The sequence below is a fragment of the Meriones unguiculatus genome, chromosome 2 (genome assembly GCF_030254825.1).
Source record: "Meriones unguiculatus strain TT.TT164.6M chromosome 2, Bangor_MerUng_6.1, whole genome shotgun sequence".
NCBI lineage: Eukaryota > Metazoa > Chordata > Mammalia > Rodentia > Muridae > Meriones > Meriones unguiculatus.
In genome coordinates this window covers 134,176,470-134,193,411 of record NC_083350.1, presented here as the reverse complement: position 1 = coordinate 134,193,411, position 16,942 = coordinate 134,176,470, and the positions used below count along the sequence as shown (strand labels likewise).

The 16,942-nt window shown below is 36.1% G+C and overlaps 1 protein-coding gene across 2 annotated transcripts in view; it reads left to right on the top strand.

Annotated features, from left to right (window-relative positions):
- Naaladl2 (N-acetylated alpha-linked acidic dipeptidase like 2) overlaps positions 1-16,942 on the top strand; it is a 1,327,651-nt gene that overhangs the window by 86,396 nt on the left and 1,224,313 nt on the right. The window lies entirely within an intron of this gene.

Here is a 16,942-nt window from a genome sequence, read left to right as displayed (position 1 = left end):
GAAATAATATTCAGCATTTATAGTTGATTGTAGATTTATTAACATATACATAAAGCATTGTAGTACATTTTACACAGTATTTAGTATATTAGTTAAAGTAAGAATGATTCCTCTTTATCTATGGTAATTAATGTACAAATTAGTAATAGTTTGTACTGTCTTCTAGTTTATGAAGAATTTCTATTTTTATGTAAATTTATGTATTTAGTTTGGTGTACATATTTTAAAACAACGTGTTTAATTTTCCCCCAAAGCTTTGAGATGTGTTTCATTACTATTCCTTGGAGGCTCTATGATAACAGGATTATGCCCTTCCATGTTTGGTAAATTTTGATCTTAGAGTCTGTACTCATTGTATAATAGGATGTCACTGTCTCATTGATATTTAGCAATTTCACATTCCTGCTGACAAATTTGTTTACTTAGCCTGTAAGTTTTGTTTAAATTCCCATTAGAACTAGGTGTTAGTTTCACTTTTATGAAATATCAGTAATATAAGGAAATTTTTGTTTGTGTTTCAGCTTAGATGAGGTGCTGGCTGGGGAAGGATGTTCAGCTGCAGGTGTATGCTATGAATGAGAAACTTGGAATCCAGCAAGTACTAACGGTCTTGTATATCTCCAAGGCAGTATTGTACTTTCTACTGAAAGGTTTACATGACTGATCTAAATTTTCCTTTGTTCAGTATTTACTGAGCACATTTTTATGTTTATCAGTAAATCTTTGAGATGCACAGGTCAAGATGACAAATTCCTTCCTGTGATTAATATTTCATTTGGATGAGCGGGGGGGGAAAGGTAAGAAAGTTCATTAGAACCCACGTGTTCTAGGACATAGAACCATGTCCAACACTGCCATCAAGATTGTGATTTGTGGAGGATAGCTAAAAGTGACCTAGATTGTGTCAATGAAACTCATGAATGGCCTTAAGGATATGTGACAGAAACCTAAAAATGACTGCAATATTTAGACTCTAAATTTTAAACATTGCCTTTTTCTTATTGAAGTGATAAGGACTTTAGTAAGTATATTTTTGTATGCTCTAAAATTTATAATGGGAAAAATAGATAACCTAGTTATTCTTAATGGACACACTAATGTATTCATTACGTTTAGAAAGTTAGAAAATTTGGTTCTGGTCTAAACTCATTCCACTTATGTTTACGGGAAATTCAGTTTGATGAGCTGCAATAGTATTCCTCAACATTTGATGTATTATCTTTACCTTAGTTCCACATTGCCTTAAGCCACATATTAGAAGATCCCTTCTCCTGCTCTCATCTGATCCTGAAATACTTGGGTGTGTGTGTTTTCTACTTCCTGTAATCAGTAAAGAAAGTCATTTCTGACATGAACTCAATGGCTGGCCCTTTGACCTACCCAACCCTCAAGGGAGGAGCATCCTTGCTAGGCCACAGAGGAGGATTTTGCAGCCAGTCCTGAAGATACCTGATAAGCTAGGGTCAGACGGGAAGGAAAGGAGGACCTCCCCTAGCAGTGGGCTTGGGAAGGAGCAGGGAGGAGATGAGGGAGGGAGGGTGGGAATGGGAGGGATTCAGGGAGGGGGCTATGACTGGGATACAAAGTAAATAACCTGTGATTAATATAAAAAAATAAAAATTATAAAAAAAGGTGTTTATGTACATTCTTTTCAGCAATGGAATACTCCCTCCATACCTTTAAAATATGTGAGCTTAAAATATGTTAAGCAACTCTCTGTCCTTAAAAATAATCAATATTCTTTGCTAAGTTTAATCGCTTTATTTGCTAATAACTTTCTCAAACCCATATTTTCATGTAAGATTGAAAATTCCATGCTCTAAAACTGATAAGGACTGACACAGTTGATGAAGCTCATAAAGCTGTGAAGCTAACATGGCTGCCAGTCTTTAGTTTTTAGTGTTCATACTCCCTCCACTTTCCCTCTTCTTTCTGTTTCTCCAGTTTCATTCCTTCTCCTTCCCTCCATTCCCACTTCCTAGTCCTACCTCTCCTCCCCTCTTTTTCTCATCCTTCGTTTTCTTCTCCCTTGACTCCCCTATCTTTAAGTCCCTCCTTTCCTTGACAAGGCTCTTAGCTCCTCAAATTATATTTAACAAATATTTTATCTAGGGTAAGGAAGAGAAAAAATTTAAACACACCTTACACATTTCATTTTACATTGTAATTCTTTAGCTTTTTATATAAAGTTGTTTCATGTGTTTTGTGATTTTGTTGCCTTACTCTAAAATTAACAGTGTATTATGATCACCTTTCAGTGTTACCTTCTATCTACAATATGAATTAGTGGTTGCAGTTTAGTAAGTATATGATGGAATTAATTCTGCAATTAATCTAATTGCTAATTTAGCATTTCTCATATCTTTTCTTCATCCTTGTAAAATATGACAAAAGAAGTTTTTTCTTTTTTTTTTTTTCAAAAAAATGCTATGAGCATAATACTTACGTGTTTAGGATAATTGCATGGAAGTGATACTTTGAAAGAATGTTTCAAAGGTTCTACTTCTTAATACTCCCGATGGAGAATGCCTTGTATGTGTGAAGGGGTGGCTTTCAGAGCATAGCAATGCAGGGCTCATAACTGAGACCCCTTTACGAAAATACATATCATTGACAGAAAAATATATCAAATATTTTTAATATGAATTTTATATGGCATAGGAAACTTCGGAAATGAAGACACCAAGACCTGGGACACCAGGTGTATGGGCAGTTAGGCACAACAATTAGAGAACAGAAGGTTAATTTTTGATGGTAGGAAGTTGTATTCCATAGCAGAACCTTCTGTCCAGGTCCATCTTTTTAATGTAACAGTCATTCCCTTCAGGTAGGAAACCATTTCAGCAAGAGTCTCCAGATCTGCTTTCGGAGTGGGTAGATCACAACATTCTACTTTGGCATATCTGGCCACAGAGAAATGTAGAAGGTCAGAGAGTAAATTTCCTGAGCATATTTTACAGTAATGTTTTTCCTCCATCTGTGATCATTCTTTTCTTTCAATAATCATACTTAGGAATGTGTTATCCTGGCTAGACTTTGTAAACTCGACATAAACTGCAATCATTTGGAAAAAAAGAACCTCAATTCAGAAAATCTGTCCACAAGACTGATTTGTTGAAAAGCATGTGGAGGCTTTTCTTGATCAGTGAATGATGTGCAAGGGCCTGGCCCATTGTGAGCGGTGCTACTTCCAAGCAGGTGGTCCTAAGCTGTATAAAAAAGCAAATTGAGAAAGCCATGAGGAGCAAACCATAGCAAAGTTCCTCCATGGCCTCTTCATACTCCAAGTTCCTGCCTTGTGTTCCTGTCCTGATTTCCTTCAGTGATGAACTGTGACTTGAGAATTATAAGGGGACATAAAGTCTTTCCTCACCAAGTGGCGGCTTTGGGTCATGGTGTTCTAACACAGAACTATAAACCCTAAGACAAGCATCATCACCCCAAAATGCATGAGTGTATTTTCTCTAGTGCTGCAGTTGTTTGATTTCACATATGAATAAAACCTGATAATATACAATAATATATATTCTAGAGAAACTGTACTTCAAATTGTGACTTTCAATTTCAATCATGCATTTTATGGTAATCTCATGAGATGCTGGCTCCGCAGCAATGGTGAATGGGAGCTCCCAATTAAGTGCTTGATTACTACATTAAACAACGCATATTTAAAAGGCATGACCCTGGGAACCTAGGCCAAGCCCAAGCGTAGCTTTGAATGTGGCCCAACACAAAATCATGAAGTTATCTAAAATATTATTAGAATGGTGTGATGTATTTTTAAGACGTGATTGAGTGGTTCTTTTTTATTTATTTAATCATGTTTAATCTTGCAGTTCAATAGCTTTTTTAAAATTTTTTATTTAACTTTTATTAATTACACTTTATTCATTTTGTATCCCCCCCATAAGTCCCTCCCTCCTCCCCTCCTGGTCCCACCCTTCCCCCCCTTTCTGCATGCATGCCCCTCCCCAAGTCCACTGATAGGGGAGGTCCTCCTCTCCTTTCTGATCTTAGTCTATCAGTTCTCATCAGAAGTGGCTACATTGTCAGGGTTCTAGGTTATCTCCATGAACAGTCCTTGGTTGAAGTATGAGTCTCTGGGAAGTTCCCTGTGTTCAAATTTTCTTGTTCTGTTGCTCTCCTTGTGGAGTTCCTGTCCTCTCCAGCTCTTAATATTTCCCACTTCTTACATAAAATTCCATTCACTCTGCCCATCAGCTGGCCATCAGGCTCAGCATCTTCTTTCACTGTCTGCATGGCAGAGGCTTTCAGAGGCCCTCTGTGGCAGGTTCCGAGATGAGTATGAACTTTGTAGATAGCATTGCTTCACAGTATCAAAAGGTTAGGCTCACCTGAAGGTGCTATATCACTTATTGGTGAGGATTTATATGTTAACTGCACTAAATATATTTTATGTTTAACATTTAAAATTTCCATGAATTCATCAGTGTGTGATCCAACTGTATATATACATATAGACTGAGAGTTATAAAATTCTTTGATCCAAATAAAAGTTAACCTAAGATAGTTGTTAATACTACAATCACTGACGCTATGATAATGTTCTCAGGTAACTGTAAAAGCAGTTTTATAGGCTCTGAATGTAAGCCTCATCTTATTAAACATCAAGTCTGATATATAACTGCAATCATTATCTTCCTTTACAGACTCGGATACAGACTTAGAGGTTTTGATGCTTGGTATCTACGGCTTCGACACCCTTCTCTAAGACATAAGAGTTGTGATGTGATTGATTGCTCTAATTATTGAGGCTGAATAGATCCCTTGCAGGAGAGATTGACTGTGATGACTGATGAAGAAAATTTAGAGGCAAAACAAAACCAGAGAGAATTCCTGCTCTATGTCAGTTAAGTCACACGTATCCAGATCCTGACACAATTGATATAACTTTAATTTCCTACTTCCATCCCATTAGGTAACAGTATTTACATAGGATCCTAGTTTTTATATAAGCAGAATGTTAGGTGATTTTTATTGTACTTGGAATCAGGAATAGGTTCCGTTTTTCAGACAGGAGAAGGAAACTATAGCAACAGAGGTTAAGAGTTCAGGCAAACAGAATATTTCACCACTGAAAATTAGTATTTTATCTACTTTCATTTCTTATCTTTATGTTACTATGGGATTCCAAAGTGAAGTATCAAAAATTGGGTGATTTATCAACAACAGGCATTTTTAATTAATTTATTCATTTTACATCCTGATCGTAGCCCCCTCCCTCATCTCAGCTCGGTCTCAACCTACCTCCTCCTTCCCCCCTATTTTCCTCCCCTAGTTCTCAGAAAAGGAGAGAGCCCTCTTCCATTACCAAGTCTCTTCAGGACTGCCTACATTCTCTTTCCCTGTGGCCTGGTAATGCTGCCTTGCCCAGGGAAAGTGATCAAAGAGCAGGGAACAGAGTTCAGGTCAGAGGCAGCCCCTGGTCCCTTTATTAGATGACCTACATGGAGACTAGGCTACCTTTAGGCTATATCTGAGCAGGGGGCCTGGGTCCATCCATGCACGGTCCTTGGTTGTTGCATTAGTCTCCACAGCGTCCCCACCCCTAGGCCAAGATTTGTTGGCTCCGTTGGTCTTCTTTTGGAGCTCCTGTCCTCCCTGGGTCCGTCTATGCCCCCAGTCTTCCATAAGATGCCTGCACGGGGTTTTTCTGTGTGATAGACTACTGTTTTCCTGTGTCCTTGTATGAATTATGGAAAGAAAATGAGAGAGCTATACTCTCTTCAGAGGCCGATGATTGTATAAAGGGGGCTTTAACCATGTATCCAAATTACTCCTCAAATATGTCGCCTCCCAATACTGTCACCCTGGGGATGAGCATTTCAACCTATGAGTACTGAAGCGAACATAAACATGCCATCCACTGCAATAAATTGTAATATATTGTACACTGAATCAACTGTAAGTCAACACTCCTGACATTGAATCTTTCAATTTCAGTTTCAATCCAACTTTTCCAAATTTGAGGTTTTTACTCACCAAATTTTTAATAATAAGACATGTTCAATATTTTCAGGGATAACCTCTAAACCTCTTTCACCTGAGTCTAACTTTAATACAGATTTATTTTCTTGTCTATGTGGATTTATGTTTTTTTTTATTTTTAAAATCAGTTCCTTCTTTAGATATCAATAATGAGTGTGATGAATGAGAAGTAGAGGTTTCTATCGTTTCTGTTTTGATTCTGCACTTCTATAATTTTTTTCATGGAAGTATAAAATTGTGATTTATATTAAAAATCCAGAGAAAGAAATTAAACCATGTACTGCCTATCCTTGCTAACAGTAGGCAGAAGCAGAAAGGGGACAGGGCCGGTGCTCCACAGTCCTTATTTTACACACCGCCACATAGAAATTTAGACAGGTGACTCTGCAAATGACGCATGCAAACGCAACATTAGCCTACATGGAGTATAGTTCTAATGCATGGCAATACTGACAGCAGCTGCTGCTCGTTTTCAGGTTGTGCCTTCAGTGAATGTAAGGTAGGACTAGATCAATAAATACTCAACGTACAAAAGATACTTTCAATTTTTATTTATTCTCTTTGGGAAGGCGTTTTAATATGTAGTCCAGACAGGATTACAGGGATCATCATATTCAGCTGGATGAAATTTTCTTTTCTTTTTTTCTTTTTTTTTTTTTTTTTTCCAATGCAGTTTATTCAGGAACATTGAACAATCCTCGGACCCCGGGGAAAGCCAGCCCACAACTTAAATAGCCTCTGGGTAGCCAACCCAGGCGTGCCACGGGGGCAATGCAGATAGGTCCACATACATGGAAGCAAGCCAGATCCTCGGCCTTAGCCGAATGTGGAGTTGTTCGTGACAGAGAGCACTCACCATCGGGAAGGTGGAAGGCGGGAACCAGCTCCATCTTTAAGGCATAGCATTCCGCAGCTCTCTACAGTTCCCCCTTTTTGTTTTAGACACATCAAGCAAGAGTGGAGGTCTGATCTCTGATATTAGAAATAAATTGGGACTTTGTACAGATGTTCATTTAGGTGTCATCCACCCAAAGAGCATCAGACCCGTCCGATACCTTTTTCTCAGAGGCGGGACCTAGGGCATCAACCCGCATGCAATCAGACATGCTCTTCTCTGGGTCCAAAGCGGCTGACCCTGAGTGCAGTGCTTAGCCTCGCATCCTGAGCGTATCATTTTAGCTTTTTATGGTATCCAACCATGCTTGGGGAGAATGTCCTGCTTCAATGGCTGTAAAGGCCTGAATGATTATGGCTGCATCACACTGTTGTGAGACTCTAATCTTGCATATATACCACAGGCAAACCAAGGAGACCAACACCAGAAGGCCTGCTAACACTCCCGTGCCCATTGATGCCCCTCACGCTATGACTCTCTCTTCAGACAGAAAAGGGATCTTGGAACTACAGCCACCATTGTTACTACCATCTCATTGACGGCTGTTGGAGCTACCACCAGGGCATTAGCCATGAGTCATACTGGGCAGACTGCTCAGACCCTGAATAATCATTTAGCCAATGTAGCTCATGCCTTAGTTGTACATAAAAGAATTAATGCTCAACTAAAAGGAAGCTTGATGGTGTTCAATCAGAGGATTGACCTCTTGCAGGAGCAAATTGATACCCTATGGCAAATCGCTCAACCTGGCTGTCAATGAAAGTATGCTGGACTTTGTGTCACTAGCATACAACATGAGAATTTTTCCTGTGCTGCAAATCTGTCTAAACAATTGTCGAGCTATATTTTAGGTAATTGGACTGGAGAATTCGATACTACGATGGAGCAGCTGAGAGATTTTCTTTTTTAAAAAAAATAAATTTGGAGTAACTCATTCTCTCTTTCATTTACCAATTCTTTTATAGGCCTAGCTCATTCTAATGGCATTCCGTTGTGTTTGGATGGATAGCTTTTGCAGTAGCCTCTGGTGTGTCCACTTCACCTGGTCCTGGGCCTTGGCTCTTGGTGGCTTTAACTGTTCTCTTAGAACTTTAGTTCCTGGCTTTTTCTAACAATTTCTATCCTCTGTACCTAGTAAATGTATTTTATTTAATCTACTTGTCCATGCTCAGATGCCATTCTAGTCTAGAACACAAAATCTCTTTGTCCTTGTTCAGCCATCACTGAGAGAAAAAGCTCTCAAATTGTACATTTCGAAGGAAATCCTGTGATGGACTATGATTAAGTAAATTTCTATTCTCAGTGCGATCAGTTGCCACTCTGCTAGAAATGTGCTCAATTGTTCTTATAAATTAAAGAGGATTATGAGGCTATTGTATTAGTTCTTGGAGCACTTCATATATCCTCTACTGACATTTTCTCATGTTTGACTGAAAACATACCTCTTCAAATATGTTTTATTCTTATTCTAATTTTAAAATAAACTTTATTTTTAATCTATTTTAAACTAATTTCTAAAGCCATAAGGTGAGTAACTAAATTACTGATACATAAAAATCCCTAGTGAATTTTTTAAAAGATGTGTTCACTGTATACAAAAAAGTGCCTAATTTAAAATGTCTGGTGTAAGACTATCATTTAGAAATGCATCTTTGTAGTTTTGATGCCATGTTTGTTTATTATTTTCTTTACTTCCTGTCATAGACCATAGGAAAGTGATATTGTTAAGTATAGGATAGTTTAGAGTTTAATGAGGAAACTCATTCCTACAGATTTGATATTTTAAGACTATGAATAAAAATATGTTTAATAACATGAAATGTCAATTGACCTAAATAATATTATCATTTTTGGAGATATTTTGGAACTATCAAATTAAAATAAGAGAGGCTGAAAGTTGATTTTATATAAGAAAAAAAGGAAATATTTTCTCTGGAACTTTAGTCATAGCACAGTATTGATTTAAAGTACATAACATGAGAAAGTGTGATTTCAATTTACATATGTAATCTATGTGCTTCAATTTTTAAATAGATTTGGACCAATAATATAGTGGCATTGTTTTTGTAAAGGTGTCTATTAGTAGGACAACAATATTGCATATATCATTGGACCCCATCCTCTATCCATTCCTTGGTCCCCTGTCCCTTCCTTTTCAGTCTATCCATTTTTCCATAATCTAGTCATCTTACTTCAGTCAAAATGGCTATTAACTCTAAAGGAGACTGCTACATATGCTGGAAAGGATGTAAGGAAAGAGGGATCTTTTTGGTTCTTGGTAGAAGTGCATACTAGTACAAGTATTATGGAAATCAATATGAAGGTTTTTTAAAAATAAGTAAATAAACCTATATGACCATATGAGAGTTTCTTGATAGGTTTGAATAGAATTTTAATTTATGAGGTGAGGATAAATATATTACCTTAATATAATATTAAATGAAAAAAATAAAGATTCTCACCTTGTACCAAGTATATCCCAAGAGATAGAATTGTGACAGTATTCTTGCTATTTTATTAATAGATATTGGATACTTACAAGAGTTTTACCTCTTTTGAGTATTTTCTATTGAATGTAACAGAAAAATCTGTGTCATAAAGTAAAACATAAAATATAAATGAGTACTCCAAGTGCCTGAGGATGCAGGATATGATTAGGAATTTACTTAGCATATTTGAGGCCTTGGATTTGATGCTTAGCACTGAGTGCTACAATCTAGTTTTTTATTATTCTTGTTGTAACTGAGCATTAATAACTGGCATGCAAGTATAGATTCATGTTATTGTAATTATAAGGCCAGCAGTCTCTATCTACCTGTGGAAATGTTTTAAGTGTTTATCTCATAAAAATAAACAGTTTGCTTTTCTTCTGAAAAATGGATTAATTTATATCTACTGTTCCTCAACACACCCAAATTTATACTCCCTTTTATTTGGCATCTTACCTTCTACTTATTGGCATGATGTTTTGACAAATTAATTAATAATTATATCCTCAAGAAATCATCATTTCAGTTTCTATGAATTGTTCTTTCTTTTTGGAAATTCTGCTCGTAGAGAAGCTCATGCCTGAGGAACACATCATTTGTAATAAATGCTTTCGTAACAGTTAAAGGCATGGAAAACAATAGAGAAGGGGCCATTGCAAGACCATGTGTGACTTGTGGATCGCACAAAAGTCACGAGCATTAACTACTTGAAGAGGGTGCCACATTGGATGTGACGCCAATTCTGTGGAAATACATACACATATGTAGATGCCTATGTGCCCATGCAGTTCATACACATAATAGGTATGTCTGCTTTTGTAGTTTGCTATCTTCTTATTTAGAATATAAGCTCATATTGGTAAAGAAAATTGTTTTTCTCTTTCTATTTTTTTAGTTTAAATTCATTTTTTATAATTTATTCACTTTACATCCCAATTGTACCCTCTTCCCTTCTCTCCTCCTGGTCCCACTTTCCCTCCCTATTCCCCCTATTCTCCCTATGTTCCTTCCGTAGTACCCCAAAAGGGGGAGCCCTCGTCCCTGTCATCTGACCCCAGCCAACCAAATCTCTTTAGGATTGTATGCATCATCTTCCTCTGTGGCATGGCAAGCCCCCCCGCCCCCTCCCCCACATATACACACACACACCACCACCACCATGGGGAGATGATCAAAGAGCAGACAACAGAGTTCATGTCAGACACAGCCCCTGATTCCCTTACTAGGGAAACTGAGCTGCCTATAGGCTACATCTGAGCAGGAGCTCTAGGTACTCTCCTCACATGGTCCTTGGTTGGTCCATCAGTCTCTTCAGGTCCCCTGCTCCCAGATTTGTTGACTTTGTTGGTCTCTTTGTGGAGCTCCTGTCCCCTCCAGGTCCTTCTATTCCCCCATTCTTCTGTAAGACATCCTGAGCTATGTCCAAACTTTGGCTGTGAGTTTTAGCATCTACTTCAATCCCCTACTGGTTGAGGGAGTCATTCAGAGGACATCTATAGTAGGCTCCAATCCTGTTCCCTCTCTTTAACTGCTTCCAGTGTCTGTTACATTTGCCGTTCTGAATGAGAATTAAGCATCTTCCCTGGAGTCCTTGTTATTTAGCTTCTTTAAGTCTGTGGATTGTAGCATGGTTATCCAGTTTTATATGGTTAATAGCCACTTACAAATGTGTATATTCCATGTGTGTCTTTCTGGTTCTGGGTTACCTCACTGAGGATATCTTTTCTAGTTCTATGTATTTGCATGCAAATTTCATGATTTTCTTGTTTTAATAGTTGAGTAAATGTACTACAATGTCTGTATCCATTCCTCCACTGAGGGACATCTAGGTTGTTTCCAGCTTCTGGCTATTATGAATAGAGTCTTTTAAAACTCACTCTAGATCCTTCATTGAGATCCAAGCATGATTCCTATTCTCAACCTCACTGCACATCTCCCTGTATAACTGTGCATTATTATCTCATGTACCATAATAATTTATGTTGTTCATTCTACAAATTTTCAGCCATTCAATATATATGAACAGGCAATGCCGGTTCTGCCGCTGCTCAGCTGAAAGCCTTAGTTACTCAGTGGTGCTTGCTAAGTCAGCACCAAGAGCTGTTCTGCTTGCAGATCCGTTTCTTTGTTTTTCCTCGTCTCCAGGGTTTCACCCTCTGTGTGAACTGGTTATTATCAGACTGTTTCTCTATGTAGCTCCATTGATTCTCTACACTGCCCTACACATTCTCAGTCCACAACTCCCTGAGCACTGAGCTCTGTTTCTAATGTTCTCCCATACCTGTTGCTCTGTGCCTGGAAAGTACTGTGAGCAGAATGCTGGGTGATTGCAGGATCACACTTTCTACTTGTTTGTCTTCTGGGATCATAGCGCCACACTGGCCTTTGTCAGTATCAGAAAACAATTCTTTTTAAATGTTTTCCCCAGTGCACTTGTTTTCTTAAACCCAGTGCGGGGATGGTGTATGGATCTAGTTTTGTTTATTTTCTCTTGAACTGCAGAAGGTGCTCTACCTTAGGTTTGTTATTTGTTGTAAAACATATTTAATTGATACATTTGTACTTAGTATTATTAATAGATGACTGACAGTTATTACAGTTATTTGAGACGACAGTTAAAGAAGAATTGCACTGGATGTGACAATATGATTTTATTAGTTTGTTTTATCTTAAAACTGTATATAATATGTTGATGAATTTAGTCCGGGTTCTTTACAGTTTTTTGCCATATCTCTGGGAGTGTAAGCAAGTCCGCAATTGAAGACAAAGCATGCCAGGAGACTGAAGCACAGAATAGCTTTTTGTTAAATGAATGGCTGAGGCACACAGTTCTTTCAGAACCTAAGAACCTCTAACACCACAGTGAACTTTAAGGGTTCTTTTATATTTTATTTCCCATTTGGTATGATAAACCTCTTTAACTCTGTTAAAAAGACCTCTTAAGTTCCTAATTTTAAAAATACATATTTTCATCTCTGCTACCTCAGCACTGTGATTTTAATTTGTGTCTTGTGTAAAAGCAATTCTTGAAGATTTCTCTTCCCCTGTTAGGTGGATTTGGAGAGAAACAAAGTTGAAAAAAATGCATAATTATGTAATTCCCCATGCAGTTGACTATGAATCCCTATTGAGTCTGTGCTTATTCATAAATAAACTGTAGCTGGTGATCTGTAACATTGTCTAAGATTAATCTCCACACAAGGTTTAAATGCTTTTATTAAATGTTTTTTCAACTTATTAGGAATAGCATGTTACCTAAGATTTGTAATTCTGTGAAGTGTATATCTGTGTTCCTGGTTTAAAGAATTCTTTTTGAATAATAATAATAATACTCTTATGAAATATTCTAGTTATTGTAGGTTATATGCAATATTTTTGGGAAATATGGGAAAGTTTAAAATGTATTATTCCAAGTTGAAAATTCAAAAATAAAAAAGAAGAAAACTAATTTGTTAGTCTTGCTTGTGAGACTTGTCAACTTAATAATGAAAGTGAGCCACGGTATGAGGATAAAGAGATTAGGTCAAATTTACTAGTGAATGTAGATGAAGTTTGCATAGTGTTTCTTGTCAATATGTATCAGTATGTATAAATATTTTCTGGAAGATAAAGATGAACAGAAATGTTTGCTTTTACCCTTTCTTAGACCATAGGAATTATTAAGCTGGGCACTTAAACATGTCTCCATTTGCTTAACTATGAAGCAGCAAAGACAAAGCCACAGGTTATAAATAAAACTAAAACCCTTTAGCTGGGATGATGCTGGGTTGGTAGGGATTGCTGAACAAAACTAAATGTAAATTGGTGCATCTACACAGAAGCATTCATTTCATGGAATTAATCATTACGGCTGTATCACGCATAACGTCCTACTGCTCTCATGACCTCATTTTAACATAGATGCTTTCTAATGATACTTCCAAGAAAAGATAACAGCTGTGTTACCTGCTTACTTTCTGGGAAGAAAAATGTAAAAGGGCGATTCACTATTTATATGATTGTGGAGTAAACTTGGTAGCAAAACTGGATAAAACATTAAAACAAATTTATTGATGGCAAATACTATTTTATCAGATATATCCAGCATTTTGCCAATTATCATTTTTAAATGTTTATATATAACTTCACAAACAAGATATTAAAAAATAAGAAATACTACAACTTCAATTAAGCTTTAAAAATGATAAAATTAGGTAGCATGTCATCATAGAAACTCATGAGAAATTCTAATAAACAGTTATTTGCTCTATTTTACAAAAAAAATATTTTTGCAAACTCGGACTGTAAGCATCTCTCTATCAGAGACAATTCCTTTAATGTCAGAAACAAGACTGACATGCTGTCATCATTTTTCCAAAGCTAAAGAAGTAGAGTTAACAAGAGGCATACCACAAAAAGAGCAAGCGGCATTCTGTACCAGCCATTGCAGTGCTCAGTAGACTTGGGACCATGAGTTTCCAGCCACCGTGGCTGTGTAGTGTAGTCGTAGCTTCAAAACCTAAATTGTCAAGAATTTTAAAATACTTACTCAATGTGATGGAATACTTTAATATATACCTATGGAAGATCTATATCCAAAAAGAAAGAAAATGCCTTATCTGTTGAAAGACTTCAGAAGTATTTAAGAATAAAAGACAAAAAAAAAAAAAAAAAAAAAAAAAAAGACCAGTTGTATCATTGGCTGACATAGCAAACAATTAGAAACTGTAGCTTTAAAATTTCTGTTTGAAATAACCACTCATATTTAGGCTGTTGGCTTAAGTCTATAATAGTACCATGGATTGTGATACAAATATTAACAATTATTAAAATATTAGGAGTTCAAATATTTTTGTAAAAATGTGTATTATCTAGTTTAAATCTTTGAAATACTCTGACAGAGATAATAGTATAATTGTAATTTTCTACATAAGAAAAAGAGGAACCGCAAAGTAGTTAAAATCTTGACCAAGACTACATTTCTCCCACAAGTTAGAATCCACACAGTCTGTTTTAACAAAAAGCATATCATATATTTCTGCTCCACCTCTAAATTGTAGTATTCACACATGACCTCTTGAGACACTGTATTTAATTATTTGAGTTAATGTTATTTTAACTTATATTAAAGTATTTAGACAGTGATGGTGTTTTGGGCACCTAGCAACTGGCACTCTGGAGGATAGAGCATTGAGTCACTCACACTTTTTGCTGACTGTCATAGTATAAACATTCCTACCATAATCAGTCTCAACATACAAATGTGACAAAAGCTATAGATTTGGGAGGAGTTGTGTTCTTGTCACCCAGCACAAGGTATTCACAGAACATCAATAGGTATAACATAAATGGCTCATAACTCCTTGAGTAGGTAGTTCATGCCACATAAACCCTATTCATCTTCAAATTAAAAATAGGCCAGTTGTCATGAACTGAATTGCATTGAGTGCCTTTTAAAGAGTGTATCATGAGCAAAGTAATGTAATTTCGTATGAATTTTGATCAAAGTCATGTTATTGCTATACTATTACTGAACTGATTATCAACATATTCTCTTTTTTATATACATTACATTTTGAGATCATATCTATCTATCTATAATCTGGGTAACCTTCTTTTCAAATAATTATCCCGTAGTTATATTTCTTTTGCATTTTCTTATTTTTAATATATAGGTTGAATATATATTTTATATATATTGAATAGATAGTTTTATACTTGATGTTTATGCTTTTAATTGAAAATAGATTATTTTCTCATACAATAAATTCCAATCACAGTTTTTACTCCCTCCACTTCTATCATCTTCTCCCCAAACACCCATCACCCCTAGCTCTATTCTTCCTCCATTTCCTTTCAGAAAAGAGAAAACCTCCAATGGACAAAAAGCAAACAAACAAAACAAAATGCAGTAAAAGGAGGCAAAAGCCTTAAGTGGTTTATTTGTTTGTTTGTTTAGTTTTCAAGGCGTGGTTTCTTTATGTAGTGTTGGCTGTCTTGGACTCACTTTGTAGTCCAGGCTGGCTTGAAACTCTCAGTTATCTGCCTGCGTCTGCGTTCTGAGTGGTGGGATTAAAGGCATGTCCCACCCTGCCAGGCTAGTAGTTATGTTTCTTACATAAAATTGAGTAAAAGTTGATGATTTTTCTTTCTAATCATGAAATATATTTTAAGAATATAGTTATCATGTTGTCATTACCAGTTTTGACTATCAAATAATGATCACATGCTATGCAATTGTCTGTGTAACATTTGTTATTAAAGTATAATTCAATGTTTATGCAGTCAATGCTTGAATATCTCTTGTGCTAATCAAACAGATTTGATAAATAGATATTAGGATATGAATATTCATTACCTCATTAGGTTTGCTTATTTTTTTTTGATGGAGGTAGTGTTCACCAATGAATAAAACATTCATCATAGGTTTAATTTCTTACAGGTTTCAAATACTGAACACACACCTATTCTCTGGCTATTTTCATTCAATGCAACATTCTAAAGTTCCACCTCTGTTGTTACTTTTGCTTCAGTTTATTTACAATAATACTTATGAAACAAGATATTTATCTGCCTATTTTCCATCTAAGGAATATATTGACTTTTTTGGAAGTTTTGGTGATTAGCGATACAACTGCAATAAATATTTGATAGAAGCCTTTTTGTTTATTCATTTTTTAAAATTTATTCACTATTTATTTTATTATTTGTTATTTCTTATAACTTATTCACTGTGTATCCTGGATATAGCCCCTTCCCCATCATCTCCATGTCCACCCACCTTCTCTCTTTTCCCCCTATGCCCCTCCATAGTCCATTGATAGAAGCCTTTTTTAGATATACTTTCATTTCTGTTGGATCATGTATAAGGAAGCATGATTTCCAATTGTAAGGCTTATATATATTTGTGATTTAAAAAAACCTGAAACCTATTTTTCTGGAGTGGTTATGAATTTTTTGTGTATTTAAAAATATTGAGCTATATTTATTCAAGTACTCATAATTTTTCTAACTCCAATTTTAGGAAATAATGGATGAGTGAGAATCAAATAGGGTTTTGTGGATAATTTATTAATTTTGAGTGAATTAAGAGGACAGTAAAATGATATCCCTTGTAAAGGTATAATATAGAGCATAATGATTTTTAAACTTTGTCACTGCAGTCAGAACTAAAGGTCTTCTTTTGCCATCCGCCTCTTGACTATTAGACTTAAGACTATGTCTGTTAGGAGAGGATTAGCCTAATAGATCCTGGGCCATCAATAACTGTAATTAGAAATATGTTATTTTGATGTGATTTTGACACATTAATGAATATTAAGAAGAGATGTGTAAAATTGTGATTCTATAACAGTATCCAGAAATAGAAATAATTTAATTGTTATTCTTTTAAAAATCCAACTAAGTACCATGCATGGAGATAACCTAGAACCCCTGCACAGATGTAGCCCATGACAGTTCAGTGTCCAAGTGGGTTCCATAGTAATGGGAACAGGGACTGCTTCTGACATGAACTGATTGGCCTGCTCTTTGATCACCTCCCCCTGAGCGGGAGCAGTCTTATTAGGTC